Raw genomic sequence first — 23,469 nt, 5'->3', positions numbered from 1 at the left:
CAGATGGTGTCCCCGGTTCAGCGATACGGAAACTAAGCCCCCTCCCAAGAGTTAGAACACTGTCTGTGATGACACACTTAGGAGACAACCCGGTGAAGTGAATTATGGGCACCAAGTCAGTGTTGGCATCCCAGTCCGAGGCGCATGACTCACCTCTGGCATCTCCTCTAATAGACTTGTGTTTTCAACTTTGCTCTGTAGCCATTGCCTAGAGTGTCATAATACACGTTTTTCATGCTCTCCCCACCTGCAGACAAATCCTACAAAGTCTGCCACTCCAGTATTAGGTAATGCAGTCGAGGTGGACGTCCAAAACATCCTGTTCTTTATGTGGCAGTTCTCTTTGTTTTCTCACACAAAAGCAGTTAAAAATAAGAGCAGCTGTGTCAGGCGCACATAGCCTTGTTTACAGCACCACAATTTGCCCGTCTTTTTTGGTAGCCGATGTGATTGTCTATAGACAAGAGCGAATCTTGAGGACCTACGTAATTTGGGAAAGTCAAGGTTGCTTTCCTTGTCAAGGAAAGTCAAGATTTAAGGTTGCAAAACCTTAAATCTGAAAACAAAAGAAATAGTCACGTGGGAAGTCAAAGGCAACACCACATTTTCCCTTCAAGACACAACGAACACGGTCAACAAAATAAACAGCAACAGCAACTGACAACGGGAGAAATGAAACTTACTTTTTCAAGGGCCCCCACCTATAGAGTAACAACACGTGGCTAAAGGACTTCTGCAGACCTTATCCGTATGTTCCCGGGAACCAGCTATTTTCCTCTTGGTTTCCTACAGGATTTCCAACCGATTCTAGAGGATGCCGGGTCGCAAGTAGAAGTTCTCTGACTGTCTTACGTGCACACAGAACCCTAGGCTGACTTCTCTGCCCGCTCTGGCAGAAGGCTGTCACGTCAACGTCTACCTCCGGCACCGTTCACGTTCACACCTGAGCTTACACCTATCAGAGCGTAGACTGGAAAACAGGATAACCCGGCTCAAAAGTCTGTGGAGCCCACTATCGAGATTCAAAGAGTGGAGTCCTAGTCTTATGTGTAAGAAGTTTTTTCTTGCTGCTGCAGCAAGTGCTGAGCACTTCTTCATTTCTGGGTTCAAAGACAGTTTCCAGACGATTCATGTTGCCGACATTTAGGCTTCTAGATAATTGTCGTATTACCGCATTTCACATCTGTGTATCTAATGTTCATCGTATACCACTTTTTAAAAATCACCAAATATTTATTGAATGCTTATTTCAGACAGGTAGCATTGCAGGCATAGAATAAGGCAGAAAATATCTCTTACATTACGGGACAGAGCTTGCCCTCTAGAAGAAGGGACAGATGGACAAGAAACGAGTCAACACATGCTATAGGCTGTATGAGGGGAGGAGAAGAACTCAAAAGGACGCAAATAGGAAGATAGGCTAGAGTCCTCGGCTTGGCAGGGATGAGGTATCCAGCATTGGAGCGGAGAACAAATGTGGAAGCCACACAGGGACGGGAAGGGGCCACGCAGCTCCCTGTCCTATCCCCAAGCTTTCCGTTCAGATGGCTTTGTTAGCACCAACTGTGTGCCTAACACTGCCAGCCCCTTCATCCCAAGCAGGCCAGCCTCTCCTCCCTCTGCTCCACTCCCGGGGCTGGGTGTGAGCGAGACTGTCCAACAGGTGGGACTCTGTCTTGGGAGCGGACCAGCACCCTGAGGAAGGAGGCTCCATGAGCGTCAGCGGTCTGGTCACTGCGACCTCTTGCCACCTCCGAGATAAAATCCTCCCGCACTGTGACAGCACCTAAAGCTTCTTTATTACTTGAAAAGAACATTAGTCTGGCCACATCCGAACAAATTGCAGGTGCCACGGTTAACGGAGAAGCATCGTTCCAGGCTGAGGGCACCAAGATGTTACTCACGACAATGCAACAGGGACCAAGGGCTGTGTCTGCATTTAAGTCTCAAGGTTAACATCCAAGAGTGAAGCCTCCCCTTAGCATTTCTAGGCCTCAAGAAGGAAAGCTGAAAGGATACAAGCAGTACCATGTGCCCTCCTCTCCCTGGCCCTTGACCCTCAGGTCCTCCCTTAGCTTCCCGAGGAACATGCCAGCTGCACTACGAGCGTTAACCCCCCCTTGTCCGAAGCCCACCAAACAGGAACCTTCCCAGCAAAGCCTTCGAGAGGGTCCCGAGGAACACGTGTGGCCTCACAAAGGTTGACAAGGAGGTCAGAGCTGGAAGTGCCATCAGCTGGCCACGTCGGTCCTGACTCACCAGCCCTGATGGATGTCCCTCAGGCTCTAAGACCGTCACTAAGCACTCAGCAGACCAACCCCCAAGGACTGGGAAGGAACAAACATCTACGAGATACTTGATGCATATGAAAGGCTGTCTCGTATCTATTTCATTGTCAGAGTAATTTGGTGGGGGTCAGTACTGTCATCCCCATTTACAGACAAGAGCCCCGGGAGGTCGGCTCACTGTGACAGGTAACGGGTTTGACGTGTAGTCTGTCCCTTGCCAAGGTCCAAAGCCCAGGCTCTTACCAAAATGCCATAATGTTTCCTGCCAGCCTCCCAGTAGCTAGGACTTGAACTGCAGATTAGGGCAAATGTTCACAGAGGCTGGGGTAACCCCGGGCTTTCCGGGCACACCCTTTTATGGCCAGCCCTACCTGCCCACCGTCCGGCCCACTCTGCAGGACAGGCTGGCCTGGAGCCTGCTCAGACCCGCCCTGCCTGAGACAGAAGCTCAGAGCTCAGCCCCACTCAGCCCTCCCCAATCTCTGTGGTGAGAAGGAGGGGGTTGACATCATGCATTTCCAATGTACATTTCTAATGGCAGCAGCTTCTTTTACCCGTGAGAAAGTGGAGGCTGAATAGGTGAGACGGTTGGCGACACGAGCAGCAGAGGCGCCCCGGGGGCCAAGTCCCCGCCCCCGAGCATCGTCCGCGGTGCACCTGATGCACCTGACCTGTGGTGCTCCTCCCAAAGCTGCACCTGCGATGTCATAACCTCCCGGGCTTTCCTAATGACACACTGTGCTTCCAGAAATGTTGAAAGGACAGCCTCCTGAGAACACTGAGCACTCTAACCATGAAATGTGGACGCAGGTGCATACATACAGCTTGTCATTCACCGACGGCGGCCTGAGCGTATGGAAGGTGGAAAGCCAGCCATAGGCCCATGTCACAGAACTCATGGAGAGCTGTTTTGCTGAAGGTAACTAGGTACAAAGAATGCCATGCGATCAAAGTCGGGCTTCTTGTCACCAACGCTTTTTGGACACAAATTCTGTCCACTTATCTTTGTTTTGTATTGTTAGGTAACAAAAGCACAGAAATCAAGAACTTAGAAACAATTCTAGGGGCGCCCGGGTGGCTCAGTCGGTTGAGCGTCCGACTTCCGCTCGGATCATGATCTCACCGTTCGTGAGTTTGAGCCCCACGTCGGGCTCTGTGTTGACAGCTCGGAGCCTGGGGCCTGCTTCGGCTTCTGTGTCTCCTCTATCTGCCCCTCCGCCTGCTTGTGCTCTCTCTGTCTCTGTCTCTCTCTCTCAAAAATAAATAAACATTAGAAAAGAAGAAGAAGAAAATGAAAGGATTGCATTTATAGGCAAACCTTATTTTGTCCATATCGGCTGGACGAGGAACCACACAAAGATGGGGGGATTTGGGCTTTCCTTCCTTTGCTGAAATTCCATGTGACTTCAGTAAATCTTTTAGTTTGTCTCTAATTTGCCATATTTACAATAAAATTGCAATCATACTGCTGGCTACCTGCACGTCCGGAAACCTGAGATGAACAGTGGAAATACGTGTGAGCAGCATATAGCGACTTTCCCAAGGTACGGTATCATCATTTTTGGGTTTGGTTGAAACTGGTACTTCCGAGCAATTTGAAATTGCAGTAAACCAAGAACGGCTAAGCAGATCCCCGGAAGTTATGTGCTAGTCATCACCCCGCAGGGGAGTGTTCAAACGTGCAACAGAGGACACACTTGCTTACCACGAGCTTGGTGGAGAATCCAATCCTTCCATCGCTGATTGAGAACCTGTACGTGGAACCAGAAGCCTCGAGTTAAATTAAAGCGTGCTTCATTTTCATGGACCACGAAGTGAAAATATTTGACACGGAAGAAATTGCTTCGCGAGCTACTAACAGGCTCTTCCTCAACTGGGAGGCATCAGATGCGGGGGCCCTGCCGCTCGGGAACGGGAGCTTCCCATGTTCCTCCAATCTTCGCGTGGCAGGCTGACGTCTTGCCAAAACAAATACCGGATAAAGCGGGCTCAGCACTCTCATTAAGTTTGGTGTTTTCCTTTCATAGGACTTGAGAACAGAGCTCCGCCGCTGGGATGTTCCCTTTCCTTTTCCTTTCATCTCTATCTCTCGTATACTCCCCGTCTTTCATTTATATTACGATGCTGCTGTTCTCCCATGAAGCTGAGGCTCTCCGTCTTCCAGGAGGGCCGTGGAATTGCAGAGAGCGATGTTTGTGGTGTCCAGGCAGAACACACAGTTCACAGTTGCTGACATTCCCCAAGCCCATCTCGAATAAGGGCCCGGCCAACGGAGACGGTTGGGAGAGCACGTCTCTGGGGACGGGTGGAGAGGCGCGTGTTCAAGCAGCCTACGTACCGAGTAAAACTTTTCCTCCGTGTATGCATAAAACTTCTTTTTCAAAATTAATTGGATTGTTGAACAGGTGGAGAGGAGACGAAGGGGAATCAAATCTGACTTTATACTTTTTAATTAAGAAAAACAACTTCTGCTCTACTCCCTTACCAGAACTTTAAACCCTTACTCAGCTGGCGCTTTTCCCCCTCGCACAACGCTGCAAAGGTCTAATTGCTCTCTTGTCAAGATGACTTAAAATGTGTTGGCCTACAGACGAACTCCGGGGGACAAAACGGGAACAGAAAAGAAGGAAATGTGTGCATGTTGATTTTTCGGAAAAGCAAAAAGTTATCTGTGCTGTTGCTTTTCTCCTGCCTGGGGTCTTGTGCTCTCTAGGTGGCAAACGACGGGAAGGGTCTTCATCGGGCACAGGGATGGCCGGGGCCTTCCTAGCCTGCACGGATGAACGCCGTCGGCCGGATCCCTTGCTGGGAGGGAGGAGCTCCATCGCGCAAACCCCTTCCAGGCGGCATCGATCCGCTCTACATCACATGCCTCACCGACACAGGCCGTGGAGGCCCGCACAGCTGTCACGTTTCACCTGGGACCGGCTGTCTGCAGCCGGGCCACCGTCAGAAGCCACAGGGTATCTTGTAAACCGTGGGCCCGACCGCTCGCGGCCTGATGCAGAACAGGAGCACAATCCCAGGGAAGGCCTGAGGAATTTCTCCTGCTGCTCCCCAGGAGGCTGCCTGCCCACGTGACCTTCTGGAAAGCGAACAAAAGCACGCTCCCTTCTGAAGACAGCGGAAATGTCTTTCTTCGAGAGCTATTCTTGAGGTGCTGCCTGGCCTCAGCCGGCCTGCGGCTGCAGACGCTTCCCCGAGCAGGCGCTTGGCCGGGCTACAGATGTCACACAGGGTGCCCCTGCCCCTCCCGAGCTCTCCTGGAGGCAGAAAGTCTGTGGGTAGAAGAGGGACCGCTGAGAACCCAGGACGCCAGTGAGAGCCGCTACCCACTTGGAAATATTGTGAACCTCTTTAGAGGTTTACGTGTTCTGTGACAAACCTCTCCCTCTACGAAATAGATGTCGCAAGAAAGCTGCTCTCGTCCACACACAGCCTCTCTTGAGGAATACACGCCGAGAACAAAGAAGTAAGGCTCTGTGTTTAGTTTTTCAGTGAAGGCACATGCTCTGAGCCAGCAAGCACTTTAGGGCTGTCGTGAAGGGATTTGTGGACACTTCTGGGTGAACTCGGGCCGGATCCGCTGACCCTGTACCCAGGGGATGGCTCCCACCGGGGAGAAGGGAGACTTTAAAGGTGACACGGTCACTTTGTTTGTCAAGGAAAAGGTGACACATCTAAGCGTCGCATGTCCTTAGTTACTCGGTGAATTCACAGAGCCCAAGAAGAGGATGAAGGTGTGGGCTGTTTTGAATTTGGAACGCCTCTCTCTTTTCCTTTGCCTCTCCTCTTTCTTTTTTTAACCTTAAGATGATTCCACATCTGCATAATACAAAGCAAAAAAAAGGACACGATCTGATTGACGTAGATTCTTCTGGTGAAGCAAACCAGATTGAGGAACAACCCAGAAAGGCATGAGGGGACAGCTGCTTTGCTTTTTAAGTAATTCAAGACAGATATGATAAATAAATTCTGGAGATAGGATGTGTAAAACTCAAAAGAAAAAAATCTTTATCTCCTCTGTAAAAAAAAAAAAAAAAAAGAACCCTGACCGGCACGATGGCAATGTCGGGGCCTGGAAAGGGCCGAAGGCTCGCAAGGAGGCCCCGAGGAGCCGAGCGCTCCTTGGAGCGGTGGTCCCCAGAGTGACAACCCAGCGGGGAGCTGATGCCCTTCATCCTGTGGGACCTGGGGCCTGAGACCGGAAGGAGGAGCCAGGCTGGCCAAGCTAAGAGAGCACACCCCCGGCAGTCAGGGCCGCGGGTGCAAAGGCCTTGAGGCGGGAAAGGAACAGAAAGGGGCCAGCTTAGGCAGATGTGTGTGAGAGTGGGGAAGCCCAGCGGGACGGGATGCAGGAGGGAGGTGGGATCCAGGGAAGGGGGCGGACGACGCTCCAGGAGAGGAGCTTTGTAGGAAGAGCTGCCCCTTCTTTCCAGGCTCTTCCTCCCTGGAGTGTCTGTCATCTCCTAATCACTTAGAGACCATAGGAAAATGCCATGATGGCAAGGTCCCTCTGGACACCAGGACCACTCCAGAGTCACGACTCCTTCCTTGAACTGAACCCTCCATATCTCCCAGAAATGCCCCCTCCACCCCTGCGCCCCAGTCCCCCCCCCTCAGGGGCAGCCCCCCACTGCATGCTCCCCTGGATCCCCTGGTGCTCCAGGTGCCAGCAGGTACCCGTTCCCCTCTCCTTCGCCACGGCGTCCTCAGGGGTCGGCGTCCTCCCTCACTCCCTCCTGTGCAAAGGGGGGTGTGCCTGGATCTCCCTTCCAAGCTAATCCTTCTCCTCCTTCCTACCCGGGAACCTCAGCCTTTAATACACACACGAGCGAAAGAGAGCGAACATTTGGGGAACCTTCCACGTGTCTGGAGCGTGTTCTCTATAAATCCTCCTACAGACAGAGAAGCAAGCCCAGAGACGGTATACGGCTCCCGTCGTATACTTGGCCCATCTGCTTTAGAGCTCACTTGTGTGGGGGACACCATGGGCTCAGCTCTGCCAGCCCTGAGCTCTGCCTCTCCTCAGGGGGAGCATGCTCTCTCATCTTCCCGGCGGTTCTTCTGGAAACGATTGGAAAATGTTTGCAACCAACTTACTGTCTCACTAGGGCTTCCAGAAATTTCCACTTCGAGACTCTTTTCATCTTCTTCCTACTTGATTTCTTTGCAGCATCTAACACTGATGACCATCCCCCCCTTTCAAGGAGACCCTGTCATCTTCATCGTGCAATGGCACTCATCCTGTCTCCTTCTGTCCCTTCTTCCCTGGCTCTCACCAGCCTTGTATGTCCTACATCGCCTCCCTCCTCTCCACTGTCTCCTCTCTCCTCTCTCGTCCTCTACTCATAGCCACACTGAGGGCTTCCATCACTTCCCTGGTTCTGAGCACCATCATTCTTCAGCATGACGGTGATTCCCAGACCGGTTCTAACTCCCACCCTTTTGAGTTCCAGAATTGTAAACATCCTACTGTCTATTGGATATTCCGTAAGCACTGAAACCTACCATGTTTAAACTCAAATCATTACTTTCTCAGAAAAGAAAATCTTCTCCTTCTCTTGTGTTTGCAACTCGCTGGCTGGCTGAATGACCCATTCACCTACCACAATTGTGCTTACATTTTAAGACGTAGCCTGAGTGCTACTTTCTCATGAAATTTTCGCCAAAGTTGAGCCCCCCTCTCCTTTGTGCCCCTTAGCCCTCTGGCTATGCATGAATTACATGACACTGATTCGTTTGTGCATCTGCCTCCACACTTGAGAACAAAAGTCCGGCTCATTTATCCCTGCCCACCAGGACAATACAGTGTCTTGCCCAACTGGATGGTCAGGAGTAAAAATTGGGAGTAAGGAATCACTGTATGAATGCATCTCAAGTTTGGAGGGCCACAAATAGTTTAATTAATGAAACTTTGGATAATTTTATTTTCCCAACAGTAATTCTTACTTGTAGCAAGTGTCAGTCTCTAAAGCCAGCACAGGAGACTGCCATAGATGTTTAGTTACCTGCGCTCCTGAGTTTAAGGACTAAAAAATGATGTTTTGAATTCCCTTGTGGTTTGTAGACTTTTGTTCCTCATTTTTATGTTAGTAAAATTGTCTCACTAGATCAGTGTTGCCATGACGCTTCTTTCCCCCAGAGCCTCCCCGTCTCTGTGCCAAACCCAGTCCTCATGCACTGCCTACACTTTGGTTGTACTGAAAGACTCCCGTGATAAAACCCTTGAAATAGTGTCTTGCATGATCTGATATCCTCATGGTTCAGGAATCCCTGAGGGCCTGAAGAAGCAGGCACAGAACGACTCTGAGGGACATTCTTTCAGTCCAGACCACACAGGATTGCAGGAGAAAAATATCATTTCACAAGAGAATCTCATAATCAAAGACTCCATAATGCGTAAGAAATTATCTGTCATAAATAAGGCAGTAGATACAGCAAACATCAGAAACTTGAAATCATAGAGCAATGTTCTCAAGTAAGTTATAAAATGCCTATTTTTAAATTACTGAAAGGATGAAAGAGGAAAGAGAGTTCAATAATTAGAATTAAATAATTAGATAGAATTAAATAATAAGATATTTTAAAAGAAGAATAGGTAGCTTTGAAAAAAAGTAGAACTTTTACTAAAAAATACGTAGGCATTAAAATTAAAAATTCATGATTGGTTTAAATGCCACATTAGACATGGGTGAAGAAAGAATTGATGAACCGGAATGTGTATCTCATACCCAAAGAAAGGGGTAACTAAGTAACACAATTCTTTCAAATGGAATAGAACCAGAAGTTTCCAAGGTAAGTTCCTGAGGATGTTCTTTAAAATCTTCCCCTTCCTCCTCCCCATTCTTTCTTTGTGGACACAGGCACTACGCTAAAGGGGGACCAGATGTCTTACGAACACACAGAGGATGATGAAGCAGGAAGCAGAAAGGGTCTTAGCTCGCCTGCCTCTAGACATCTAGTCATGTGCGAAAAATTACACCCCTCTCAGCCTCCATTAAGTCACGTTTTCATTCAGATGCATCAGATATAATCTTTCTAGTTGACAAAATGAGATAAGAATCCAGAAGGACACCGTAGGTAGAGTGGAGGTAATGCAATATTTTAAAGAGAAAGTCCCTGAAGAATTTTCAAATCTACAGGAAAACACTGAAAATGAAGAATCTCACCAGATCCCAACCAGAAAGGTTAAAAATAAATCCATACCTAGACACATTCTGAACACTAAGGAGAGAAAGAAAAATGTTAAAATTAACCAAAAAGAAAAGACATTTAGATTGAGGGCACATTCCTCAAGAGGAAGACACCAGGAGACAATAGAATAATATCTTCAGAGTGTTGAGAGAAAATGATTGATCTGAATTCTATACTTAGCTAAACTATTATTATTCAAGAGTGAGAACAAAATAACAACTTTTTCCAAGTAAAAAGAGCTGATCAGTCACAGACCTTCATTAAAATAGCAGCTACAGATACGTATTGAAAAGGTGGGGGATGAAGCCTGAGGAAAGATGAAGGACGCATCAGTGATCCAAGGCACTGATAAACAGTGCTCGCAAAAATATGTGAAAACCTATGTAGAGGGGCACCTGGGTGGCTCAGTCGGTTGAGTATCTGACTTCAGCTGGTGGTTCATGAGTTCGGGCCTCACATGGGGCTCTGTGCTGACAGCTCAGAGCCTGGAGCCTGCTTCGGATTCTGGTCTCCCTCTCTCTCTGCCCCTCCCCTGCTCACGTCCCCCCCCCCCATTCTGTCTGTCTGTCTGTCTCTCTCTCTCTCTCTCATAAATAAACATTAAAAAAAAATTTTTTAAACAAAAAAAACAAACAAAAAAACCTAAGTAGAACTTGACAAGCTTATGATTAAAGAATGTGTTGAGGTAAGAAACACAGAAAGTTGCTTCTCTGTTATTGCTTTCCTAGCATTACTGGATTCTGTTACTCTACAAACAAATGTCCTTGTTTGTCTCCAGCGACTTCTCTGCTAAGAAACAGATTGTCAAGTCGAAAGACCTACCACAGAGAGTAGTACTCTAGGTACTAATGGGGCTTTTCTCATATTTTCTGGTGCTACCTATACATCATTGACAACTAACATGATTTCGGTTTACAGATTTTAGTCAGGGAGAAAACAAATGTCAATTGTATACTGTGTGGGATACTAAGTAGTTGGATCAAATACATCCCTGAAAAAATAAACCCTGTGCTATATCTAACCAACAAATATTGCCACCCCTTTGAATATTATTACTTCCACCGTCTCATCTCTCATTCTACCAAAACCCCCACATACACTTGCCCAATTAAATAAAAACAACACAAAAGCAAAGGGCCGACCCACTGAGACTGTTCCCCATGGGGTAAAGAACTTTATTATGGCCAAGTGTTTCCATGGCATCAGCTACTGGTGACATAGGACACTACGTAATAATTCGTTGGATATTTTTGCTTTGTATTGAATTTTGCTTTCCTCTATTTTTTAAATATATAAAGTAAATAATTCAGCCAAAATCATATAATATTCACAATCCCTACCTTGTTTTTCAAAAATTGATTATTTTCTTTTCCTCCTTCCCTCCCCTACCCCTTTTTTTTTCCATTGAATTTTAAAATAAGGGATCACTCTTCTTACAGTTAATTTCCTTTGGCCTGCCCATTTCCAAAAGAAGTTACAGAAAATTACACTAAGATTCTTATGGGTTTTCCTGACACTTGTCAAATGCCTCTTGACCTAAAATCCAGGCCAACACCGGCCACTTTGAGACAGAATTTGATCTCACTGTCATCTCAGGTTCCACTGGCCTTCGTCCCCAGATTAGAGACTTTGAATCCTTTGATTCATTAAAGACTTTGCATCCTTTGAAATATGCTGGGGGTTGACAAAATATTCTCAGGAGAAAAAAAAATCATTCCTTCCCTCTCTTACTCACAAACACAACATGGAAACAAGACCTAAACCCCAACGCGTAGCCCCTCATGGTTGCATTCCATTCCCAGGCCTGGTTGATGAGGTGGTCTGGGAAGCATTCTGGCTGGGAGAGATCACATTGCTAAATGGGGACGTGAAAAGGAATGTGGTTTCCTGAAAGTTTCCAGCAAGTACATGGGAATGAAGCTCTTGAAAGAGCTGTAGAGCTGGAAGCACTTCCCTTCAGAGAAACACTTCCAATTCCCCCGCGGAGCCAAGTGTAATAACAGTCCTGACATTATTATTACAAAGGGGAAAAAATCATTCATGCAGACTTGCTGCTGTAATTTGGGTATTTATAAGCCACACCCACTTTGCAACCTTCAAGCCATGTGGTTTAAAACGGAGCCCGCACAAAAGAGGGGGTGGTTAGTCAAAGCCGAACGGCGATTTCTGCCCAGTCTCTCTGAGGGTGTCGGGGATAGCTGTTTTTCAAGTGATTTGAGACACTTTTTACAAATTGGCCTCTTTCTCCCTATATGCAATATATATCCTCAAAGTTTTAACAAAGTTTTCCCTTTTTTGACCACAAGATAGAGTTCCAGACATGGGCAACGGACTCATGTAATGAGCTCATTTTTTTTCCTTTAGTGAATCTGCTTTATTTAGAATGAACCGATGGCTCCCAGAAGCCACTGTGGCCTCCCACCACACACATGTGTCATCAGTTACATTTGGACCAACTCCCCCAGTGGTGGTGGGCACGACACTACTCCAAGAGACGTAGCATTATACATTGATCTTGTGGCTCCTGTGCAGTGACGCGATGGTTTCTTTCTTAATTGTGGCAAAACATACATGTCATGAGATGTATCATTTTTACCATTTTTATGTGTACCGTCCAGCGGCATTAAGCACACTCACATTATTGTGCCACCGTTACCACCGTTCGTCTCCAAAAACCTTTTCATCAACCCAAACTGAAACTCCGTCCCCAGTCTCCCTTTCCTCCGTCCTGGCAACCACTATTCTCTCTGTCTTTATGAGTTTGCCTCTTCTAGATATTTCATACGAGGGAAATCGTACAGCTTTTGTACTTTCGTGTCTGGCTTATGTCACTCAAAATTGCGTCTCTAAGGTTTATCCATGCTGTGGCACATTTCAGAATTTCATTCCCTTCAAAGGCTCAATAATAGTCCACTCTACGTATATGCCATATTTGGTTCAGCCATTCTGCAAAGTCATTGCGATTTCTACAGAGATTACATGATATGTTTGGGGTGGAATTGACATATTTTGCTCAACTTATTAACAATAAATTGTTACCTTAATAATATTGTTCCTGACCCACGAGCCCGGGATGTCTCTCCATTTATGTCCGGCTTCTTTGATTTCTTTCAGCAACATTTTGTGGTTTTCTGCGTACAAGTCTTTCACCTCGAGTTTATCCTAAGTAACCATATTCTTTGTGATGTTATTATACATGGAGTTGTTTCCTTAATTTCCTTTTCAGATTGCTTACTGTTAGTACATAGAGACATAGCTGATTCTTTGTGTATTGGGGATGCTTTTTAACGAGTGTTAAGAGGCTATTAATTAGCAGGAAATATCCCTTAAAAAAAAACAGAGCTATAAAACCGTGTCATAGTCACCTCCTTTTTTCTCCCAGTTTTATTGGCAAAATTGGCACGGAGCACTATATACATTTATGTAAGTTCAAGGTGTACAGCATAATAATTTGACTTACGTGTATCGCAGAATGATTACTGTGATAAATTTGGTTAATAACCATCATCATATATATACCAAAAAAAACAAAAAAATACTTTTTTTCTCATGATGAGAACCCTTAGGATCTACTCCCTTAACAACTCTCCTATATACCATATAGCAGTACTGGCTGTCTATAGTCATCATGTTGTCCCTTATTTATCCAGTACCTATTTATCTTATAGTTGGAAAATTGTACCTCTTGACCACTTTTCTCCAATTTCCCCTCCCTCCTCCACTTTATGCCAGCATTTGTTGTCTCTTGTCTTTTTGATGCTAGCCTTTCAAACAGGCATAACTCATCTGCTTTGTAGGTGTCTATATTTTGGTTCCCTGAGAGTTTTGAACAAAGATCTATTTGAGGCCAAAGGAAGAAAAAGAAAAAAGGGCCGTCCTACATGAGAATATGATCTCTAGGAAAACTTGATATATCTAAGAAGGAGAAAACAAATGAACGGAAGGAAGGAAGGAAGGAAGGAAGGAGGAATTTGGTCTCTGGTTGAGAGAAATTACCGTCCCAAAAGAGGATTTATTCATTTAATAGTGAATACCTATTAACTACCCAGCACTATCTAGAGACTGGGGATACAAGAATGAACAAAACAAAAACACCTACCCTTATTGAGCTTATGGTCTGTGGTTAAGAACCAGATGAAAAACAAATTGACCAATAAGATGTATAGTATGTTGAATGATGATACATGCCATGAAAATAATGAAAAAGAAGAAAGAGGAAGACACCGAGAAGACCATGGCACCATGGGAAAGGACATAGTGTGGCAGGGACCAAAGGAGGTGGCGGCTGTCAAGCAGAGAGGGTCTGAGAGGGGCCACACCAGTGCATGGAGCCAGATATGAATGCACTCTCGGTATGGGGGGATGGGCGCAGCAGTTGACCCCCGACTTCATGTGTAATTCTACGACACCTATATTAGTCAGGGCTCCGCAGACAACAGAACCAGCAGGATGTGTGTTGGGAAGGACACTTATCATAAGGAGCTGACCCCCCTGAGTGTGGAAGCGGCAGGTCCAAAATCCACAGGGTGGGCCAGCAGGCTACAGACCCAGGAGACCAATCTGCAGCTCAAACCTGAAGGCTGCATGTACCTTGGGGAAGGCTAGGAGAGAGATTAATGGTGTAAAACGAATCAAACAAACAAAATATTAGAGCCCTTTCTAACTCACCAGTGGCAGTGTACCAGGGTCCTTCCTGGAAAGGACCCCACCTGCTTTTCATTCCAAGAGGTTTTGGGTCTGTGAACTAACTCAAGTCTGAGAAGCTGTTAAGGGGCTGTGACTCTCTGCTTTCAAGATACAGGTTAAACTTTTGTTACTTGACCTTGAATGTTTCTGCTCATCCACAGATCAAGCAAGATCAAGTAAGAATTTAACTGTCTATTTCACTTCTAAGAACACCACAGTCAAAGAGCCAGTGCCATAGGTCTACACAATCAGACCATTCGGGTAACTGCTTTGACTCCACTCTCCGTGATGGTCACCACACTCTCCTTGCCTTTGGTGGCTGAGGGCCACCCTTTGGCCCCGGCAGCCCCAGAGTCCAGTTACCCACATTGTTTTTAGGTTTCCCAGTCGAGTGGCTATAGTTCCCACTGAGATCTGGCCGACAGAGCAGAGCAAACACAGAGAGCTCTTCAACAGTGATGGGCTCCCCGCATGAATTATTTCTCATGGTCATGAGATGTACGCTCCTGAACCCTTCCGGCATGGGTGACAAATGACAAATCCACTCTGACATCCCAGTCTCCCTAAGTCTACAGCAAACCAAGGTGTGTCTAGCATTTCCCATTCACTCACTGGAGGCCATTTTGTGGTCCATTGTTCAGTCAACCAACGAAAGAAACTGTTAGAGCCCTTTCTAACTCACCAATTTAAGCATCTGCTTAATAAGCCCATGTGAATAAATTAAGCCTGATGCCGCTTTCTGTTCCTTCCATCATTATCCCATACCCTCAATCTCCAACATGCCCCCATCTCCCCTCCTTTCTTAGGAGAAAAATTCCACTGACTGTGAACACATGGGGATTGATATTTAAGAGATCCAAGTTTTTAAATTCAGTAGACCACATGGATGCAAGAAAGAAACTGAGGAAACACTGGTACAACTAGTCGAATTTGCCCACATTGAGCACCTACTGTGTGCCAGGTACGCGTGCTCTAGACACAGTCCTGGGAGGTAGGTGCATATTTGCTCCATGTTACCAAAGAGAGTACCTGGATATGAAAAGCATTTGCTCGCTGACATGACTAATGGTGGCAACGGTAGGATGCAAGTCTGCCTGGCTCCGAAACATTTGTAAATAATACGTTGGATTAAAATCTGGAACCTTTAGACGCCAAACCCTTAATAATGCCTCCTGAGTTTTCTTGTGCCCCAAATGTTTTGCATTTTGGCAATTTTCCTTCGTGCCAGATCTGAGTCTGCAAAGTTATGGAAATAAGGTGAGGAGGAAATAGCCTCGAATTTCATGTTGGAGCTCAGAAAATGTTCGTTTTGTATGGTCAGGGCAACCCAAATCAACACTACTAAATTAAATCATGACTTTTGCAAAATGGCTGATTCACGCAGATAGCACATGCTTTCAGAGAGAACATGTGAATTTTAGGAGAAGCAGCCTGTCTCTAACCGGGAAAGATTCTGCTGTACAAGTTTTGGTTCAGACATGCCGCTAGGCACTTTGAGACGCCAAAACCTGGGAGGTCAGAGTAGCCATTGCACACAACTCTTTTCCAGAAAGTATGATGTATTATGTTTGAAAAACTAATAGAAGCTCCAAGTCAGAGACTGAATGGCCAGTAAGTTTTTAAAAGACCTAGAATTAAGGTTCTTCAGGAGAAATTAATTTATGGCTTTATGACTTATTAAGGTTCCTTTGGCTTTCTAATTCAAGCTACACAAATGGCTGTTATACAAGTTCATCTCAGACCAAACGGAAAGGATGTGCTGTGATTGGACCCAAAGTGGGCATTGTTGGTCTTTGTCTTGACCAGGCCACCCCCGGCACCTTCTACAGTATGTGGTAAGCACACAGTGGGACTCCACAAAGATTTTAGCACAAGGTCAAAGGGAATGTTCTCAGTGCCAACAGCGCGTGAGATCAAGTCAAGAATCTAGGATTAGATACTGAGGCCACAAACTGTACGTTAGTCATTTTATTCACATTAAATAAGGAAAATTCTTCACAAACAAGAAAGACAGAACAAGCGGTTCATGGTAAAGACCATCAGACCATTATTTATAGGTTGTGAAATATCTGAACTCAGTCCCCTGAGAAAAATCCATCTCGATGTACGTCTTCAGCTTAGCTGAGAAAAACTCAACAATAATAAACAAGGCATGTCCGTGCTTTTTACACACCAAAAGAAAGAAGTGAGAACCCTGCTCTGGCCGCCTCAGCAGCAGACTCTGTGTGAAGGTTAAACAAACAAAAGCTTTAGAAAGCCTGAGAAGGACAAGTGCACGCCACCGATCTTGGGGCTGCCCTCCCATCCATGTGGTCCTAGAACCATGTGGGAACTAAAAGGCAAGGACCCAGGGTCAGGTCTTTTTTTGATGTAGAGACTCAAACGGCTAGGTGGAGAAGGGCCCAGACCACCACAGGCACTGCACTGTCACAGGGCAAGCGGTCTGGGCATCTTCTGCAAGAATGCCCCAGCTTGTTGCAGTCTGGTTGGTGGGTTTTCCTAGCCCCCCAGGCTTCTCTGAAGAGAAGGGAGGCTAGTGAAATTCTCTAGAAAATAAATGCAGATCTTCCAAAATGCTGCTCACAAAAATAATACAGTATTTGAATACAATCCCTCCCCAGGGGAAGGGTTGGTGATTCTGTCAAGCGTGTTTAGTTGAGGTGTTGGGCGGGGGCCACCCGGCTGCTCGTTCAGAGTGGACTCCTCCTCCGTCTGCCCCAAGAGCCCCTTGAGCCTGGGAAAGACCCTGCTTCCTGGTGGGGGCCCAGACCCCAGCAAAGTCTGTGGTAGGTAGTTAAAGAGAGTTCTGGAATACAAAACGGATGAGGGTGATTTGAAGAGAAAGACCAAAACCTTAAGATGCCCAGAAAATGAGGGAGGGGGACCAAAGGGGAGCCTTGAGATATTGCGAAGGGAAAGAAACCCAAAGAACCAACATTGAAATGAAGCCCTTAAAAGAGCATTCCCCAAAGCACCTCGGGGTAAGGGGTGACCTAGAATATATTTCCCAAGCAAAGTATTTGAGAGACACACAGAAAAATGAAACCGGCACAGAAGGTCAACAATGGGGCTGGAGATCAGGGAACCCTGGACATGCCTTGTGGACATCTGCCGCATCCCCCCAACAGAATGGCCAACGTCTCCAGATGTGAGGAGAAGGTCAAGACTATGAGCATTTGTAAATATACATTTTATTGCATGCCTGTGTCAGCTCTAACAAAAAACAAAACAACTTTTACTCTTGCAAATAGCCAAAAGACTTCTCTCTCTCTCTCTCTCTCTCTCTCTCTCTCCTCTCATCAAAGCCCTCTGCAAAGCTTGAGGACCAAATTAAACAATCATGTTACAGACTCTGGGCGTATTTTTCTCATGGTGGTTTGGATGAAGGTGTTGTGTTCAGGTCATTTATCAAGCATGGTGTCCTTCCCATCAGGGCACCAGAGGCCCACTGGCTGCTAACCTCCTAGGAACATTTTCTCCGCTCTGAGAAAGGGGAAGCATCTCCATAGAACAGGCAAATCCGGGAAAACCAGGGTAACTCCGAGTCCAGGCACAGAGCAAGGACAGTCCCCCGCATGCCCCGCAACGGGCTGAGCCCAGATTGCAGCCAGCTCTGGTCACTGACACCTAGAGCCCTGTCCTAAGAGGCTGGAACCTCACCTCCCCACTCCAGACCCCAGCCAGTTCTGGCCAGAGAACATTCTTCGCTGGAGATGTTTCACCACGCATACTTCTGAGACTTGTCCATCAGACAGTACTCGGTCGGTCCCCGTGGAGTCTCAGAATTCTGAAAAATCGAGACTTTGGCTCAGAAGCGCACGCAAGCCCATAACGTGTCAGAGGCCCTAATAAGGCCTCTGTCCCTCCACTATGGCAGTTGTCGCCCAACAGCCCCCACTGCTGACTGCCGTTAATTGTCCCTCGCAAATCTCTGAAAACCTGCTGCCCCAGGGTGCAGCCCAGCCAGGGGGAGGGAGCACAGAGGACAAGAGCCCATCAATAATTGTCAGCTCGGAAGATTGAACGACCAGGCAGGAGCTAATTAGGTGGAGCTGGGTAATTAAATTCACAGGCTTTGATCTTTTCTTCAAATATTTCCAAATGTTCCGTATCATTCAGCTTTAGACATCGCTGTACTTCCCACAATCAGGAGACGCCTCTCTGGTTGACCTCTCCATAGCCAAGGGACCCAGGACTGCGGACCAGCAAGGGCCCCCCGAAGGAGGTGGGCAGAGCCTCGTGTCTCCGAATGGAGGCCGGGCCCCCACCTGCTCAGCCTGGCAAAGCCCCAGGGGCCCCACACCCCGGGTCTCCCCAGACAGCAGGTTTCCCGTGTACGAGGAGAGACGCGGGCTGAACCACCCCGCCCTCAACGACAAGGCGATGCTTCCTTGCACCAGGGCAGGGTGCTTGCTAAGCACAGGACCGGCCTCCTGAGCTGAAACACCAGGCCCCCGTGAGGAGGCCCCTCCAATGGCCCTGAACTCCACATCTGTCCCTGTCCCTCGCAAGAACCAGACCGGACAGGGAAGCCCAGAGGGTGGGTCCTCTGACCCGACGTGTCCTCAGTGGAAAGCCTCTTTCAACTGCTCTGATGCTGTATGAAAATGAACAACAGACACCTTTTGGGATGAGCACTGGGTGTTGTATGGAAACCAATTTGACAATAAAGTCCATATATTGAAAAAATAAAAATAAATAAATAAATTTAAAAAAAAAAAAAGAAAATGAACAACAGAAGGGGACACTGCGAGAGTGCGGGAAGTGGCCCACGGACCTGCCCAGCGGCTCTTCTCCATTCTGGAAGTCAGATGGCCGCTAAGGAGGGGGGACACATAAGGCAGCTGATCCGCAACGCTGTTCGGGACCCGCCACCGAGGTGCTGCCTGTCACGCTGCTCACCAAGAGAAAGTGCACAGGGCACACTCAGACCAGGCCTTGTCGTCCGAGAGGTCTGGCTTCTGTAGGCTTGCTACCTCCCTCAGAAAGCCTGCTCCAAGGAGACTGGCTTAGGCTCCGAGCCTGCCAAACGTAATGGTGTCTGTCTTTCCAGGGCAGAAAAGCATCCAGTTTTGCTCCCGGCATAAGTAGCCATTTAGTTCTTTGCCTCTGCTGCAGGAAAAGGCCGAGCGTAGTCTCTTAGATGACACTCAAGGGCAGGGAGGGGCGTGGAGAGAGCCGGGGTCCCGCTGGCCATGGCCTGCAGCACCCACGTCAGCTCTCAGCAGCACCGGCCGAGGAAGCGTCTCCCCTCTTTGTGCTGCCTGGAGGGGCCGAATCTCCAGGAAATCGACTCGGATTTGCTGATCGGCATGGTCGTTCCAGCAACTCCCGGAAACCAGAGCCACCAGCAAAAAGCGTAGGTCCACCGTGCAGCCCTGCCTCTTTTCCCCTCTCTCCGAATAAAAACAACCACCTTCGGGGAAAGGGCCGTACATGGGCACGCTGTCTGCACGAAAGGAGGGCCCGCTCCCAGCGCTGCCCCTGCAGACTTCCCAAGCCAAACAGGAGCCTAAATGTCTGAACTTTCCTATGACTTCATCTCTGTGCAAAGCACTCACGGCCATCAAAAGGCACGACCCTTCAGCACAAAACAATAGAAAGTGAGAAGGCTGTTTCATTACTTTTCCATCTTTGGCTCCGGCGTGGAAAGGCTATTCTGGGCTGACTCTTACAGGAAGTACCAAAAACCTCAGGAGGAATGGAGTTCCTGCAAGATTTCCAGCCCAACTTACCAGGCTATTTGAGACATCTCGGACGGGTCTCTACTGAAGATCTGAACATGTGGGTGCCTATCGGAACTGAACCCAAACCTTTGGAATTTACACCTCACTCCCGAAAACCTCTCTGCGTGCTGTGACTTGCCGCTCCCCGGGGCGCTGTCTCCCAGGGGGAAGCATCACCTTATACACCTGTTCTGCCCAGGGTGGTTGGGAAGCCAACGGCAGCCACGCCGGGCTTCCTCCGACTTTGTAATTCTCTGATTCCTTCTATATGGTCTGTGCAACCACCGAGCTTTAACAGCAAGCCCACTGGAACGCTTCATAGTTGGATGATCATAGGAGGGCTTTATAATAAATCCACTTGGAGCAGCCCAGAACAGGTATCAGCTAGAAGGACAATTAGAGTGCGTGTTATGCCAGAAAATTCTGCCAGTTTTTACCTGTTGAAGCGATTGGGAAACAGACCTGTACTTGCTGAAAAATGTACTTGTACATGCACGCATGGTGTGGGAGGGTGAGCAGGTGTTTGTGAACCACAGTTATATTCTAAACAATGCTCCCTGTCTCATTAAAAAAAAAAAAAAAGAAAGAAAGAAAGAAAAAAAGTCCTGATGCTCAAACTCCTACAACAAAGGGGGAAATGTCCTGTGGAGTTGGAACCCTGATCCGGGGATCAGTATTTCAGTGTGGAAGGAAGTGTTCACTCTCAAGCATGAATTTCCACAGCCGACGCGTTTTCATGTTCTCTTTATTTGAAAAGCAAACAGCCTTGGGTTTTTATTCTTGACTCTTCTTTGCTGCCAAACAGCAGGAAAGGAGATAGACCTGGGAAGAGAGAAAGAAAGAAAGAAAGAAAGAAAGAAAGAAAGAAAGAAAGAAAGAAAGAAAGAAAGGGAAAGAAAGGAAGAAAGAAAGGAAGAAGGAAAGAAAGAAGGAAAGAAAGAAGGAAAGAAAGAAAGAAAGAAAGAAAGAAAGAAAGAAAGAAAGAAAGAAAAAGACAAAGACCCAAGGAAACCAGCAGTCACTTTCTTGGCCCTGGGGCTAGATTTACCCTACAGCAGCATTTTCTCCCGAGCTGATATGAAAGGACCCCACTACAGGAACAAAGAGACAATAAAGGAATTCAGTGAGCAGTCCTGCTGCGAAATGAATTCCCATTGCATGCCAAATCTAATTGCACAGAGATACTAAATTCGTGCCTCAGTGATAACAGCTAAGGAACGCTTTCATTGTGCCTGAAGTAGGAGACTCCTCCCAAGAGCGTAAAGCGCGCTGATAAGGCTCGTGTAGCTAGGGACTCGCTTCGTGTATTCGTCTGTACACTAATTTACAATCCGAATGGAACATAGATAAGACATGTTTTCACGACAAAGAGAAAATGATTTGAGGTTTACGTGTATCGTCTATCTCCTCCGGCTGCCTCCCTTCCTGGGTTGGAAGCAATATAGTGTGAGTAAGATAGGGGGCCCTCTTGCCTTCTTGCCTGCCCTGTGTGAACAGCTGCTCCCAGGAGAAATCTGAAACGCAGGTGTCAGCCGACTCCCAGTCCTGAGCGTCAGGCACCAGCCAAAGCCCAGGTGACTCGCGCACTGCTGTGCACAGCTGCCTCGTCCACGGCCCTGGCCAGCAGAGCGGTGGCATTCAGGAAGTGGTCGCCTGTCTATTCTTGGTTTGTGGTCTGCGGTCCAGCCCGTTGTGGTCGATATTGTGGTTTCCGCCTGGATGTTTATCCCATGAAGGTGCCATCTTGAATAGTGCCAACTTATTGCCATCTTCTCCCCTTCCCCGGAAGCCTTTTGTGTAGCATATCCTCACCATCAGACTACTTATAAACATAGGCCAGTGAACATTTTGTCCTCCTAGCACAGGTATTCAGAGGCCCAAAGCCCACATCTTCTTGCACTCGATGCAAAGAAAATAGTGAAAAATGTTGGAACTAAGCCAGCTGCAGAGGGATTTCATTGAACCCACCCAATAACATCCAGAGTTATAGGAGCAAGTGACAAGAAGATGGGAGACGCTGAGACAGACCAAACTCTGAAGCCTCCACAAAAATGAATGGACCCCACGTGCACGTGAACACAGATGGGCAGCAAATATCCAACCTAGTCAACCGACCTCCGCCCGCTGCACTTTGCAATTTTATGCGCCGTTGGTTGCCAGTAAAGGTGTGTTTCTGAGGCTCCCATCTATCTGTCCAAACCTTTCAGTGGCTTTAATTTCAATGAAAAATGAAACGCATCTTGAAAAAGAATCCTGGGGAGGGCTCTGCACTTGAGAAATCCAAATCTGAACACGGAGACCTGGGTCTACCAGCAGATAGCTGCATTTTATCTTGTCGCTTCAGAGTCAAATTTACTTATAAAACCTTAAGTAGGGTCTTAAAATGGTTACAGCACTGTTAAAAGTGCGGGGGGAGGGGGGCTGCAGGGTGCTCATGATTCCAAGCGTCCAGTCTCTCCCTGAACATCTATCTCCACCTAAATCCATTTTGGAAAAGCAATGCCCACTTTCCAACAGCCATCTCACCGAGGCAGCAGCTGCCAGGGCAGAAGAACATCAGCTTTTTCTCCGTTTAATGTCCTCATTCTCTACATCTCCGTGTCACGGCCGCCAGTGTGCACAGTCATTCAAAAGCACTAGAGTCGCTGGCCTGCTTTCAAGTGAGCGCTGTAAACAAACTCGTGCCCCGAGTGGAACATGCCATCAAAGTCAGCTTTCCTAGCTCATCAAAACCAGTATCCAGACGTGAGCGTTTCACAAGGGCTTTGTCAAGTTTTCCACTGTTTTGTTTCCAGAATGTATCCTGAATCCGGAGCCTTTTACATTTGTGTCTCTAATAGACCATTTGCAAACGGTCCTGATATTTCAGCGGGAGCCAAGTGACTTCAAAGTCTTCCATCTTCGGGGTGGGCAGACCCGTTCACTGTAAGACTCGGCCAGTGGACAATGAGCTCATTGCTGGCGTTATTGCTGGCCTTCCTCCGTCCTAGGCAGTTTACAGGCGTTGTTACCTCCTTCAACCTTTAAGGCACCTTTTGAGATAGATCACAGTATTGCCCCTGACATTACAGATGAAGAAACCGAGCAGAGTGTTGGAGTCACTTGCACAGGTCATACAACAAGGAACCAGAAAAATCTGATGCTTCAGCCGAGTCAATCAGCCCAAAAGTCCAAGTGCTAATCCACAGCTGGGCTCCCTCGGGGGTTTGGGGGCAAACAAAACATCACCAGCTCCTGTCCTTGTGGATCTTAAAGGGGGCAAAAGAGGTTAAACAATATAATGCATATGTTGTATTAAATCATTACCGGGGGCATAGAACGGACAGATCGCTATGGAAATATTAACAGCAGCACCTTGCAAATAATGTGCTTTCCTTATACGGACACACACCATCTAAGAGAGATAAGGGAATGAGTACTTCAGACTCATTTCCTTTCCTCTGGATCTTGATCTCTGAGTACGGCAGATTACATTTTTAATAAGAAGCTGAAGGAATATATAAAATACCTAAAATCTTTCATTTTTCCTTCACTCTCAACAAAAACCTCAGAAAACTGGTAACACACAGTTC

Source organism: Panthera pardus, unplaced genomic scaffold (assembly GCF_024362965.1).
Source record: "Panthera pardus isolate Hobbes unplaced genomic scaffold, ASM2436296v1 HiC_scaffold_7, whole genome shotgun sequence".
In the NCBI taxonomy this organism is placed as follows: Eukaryota; Metazoa; Chordata; class Mammalia; order Carnivora; family Felidae; genus Panthera; species Panthera pardus.
This window is presented reverse-complemented; position numbering follows the sequence as displayed.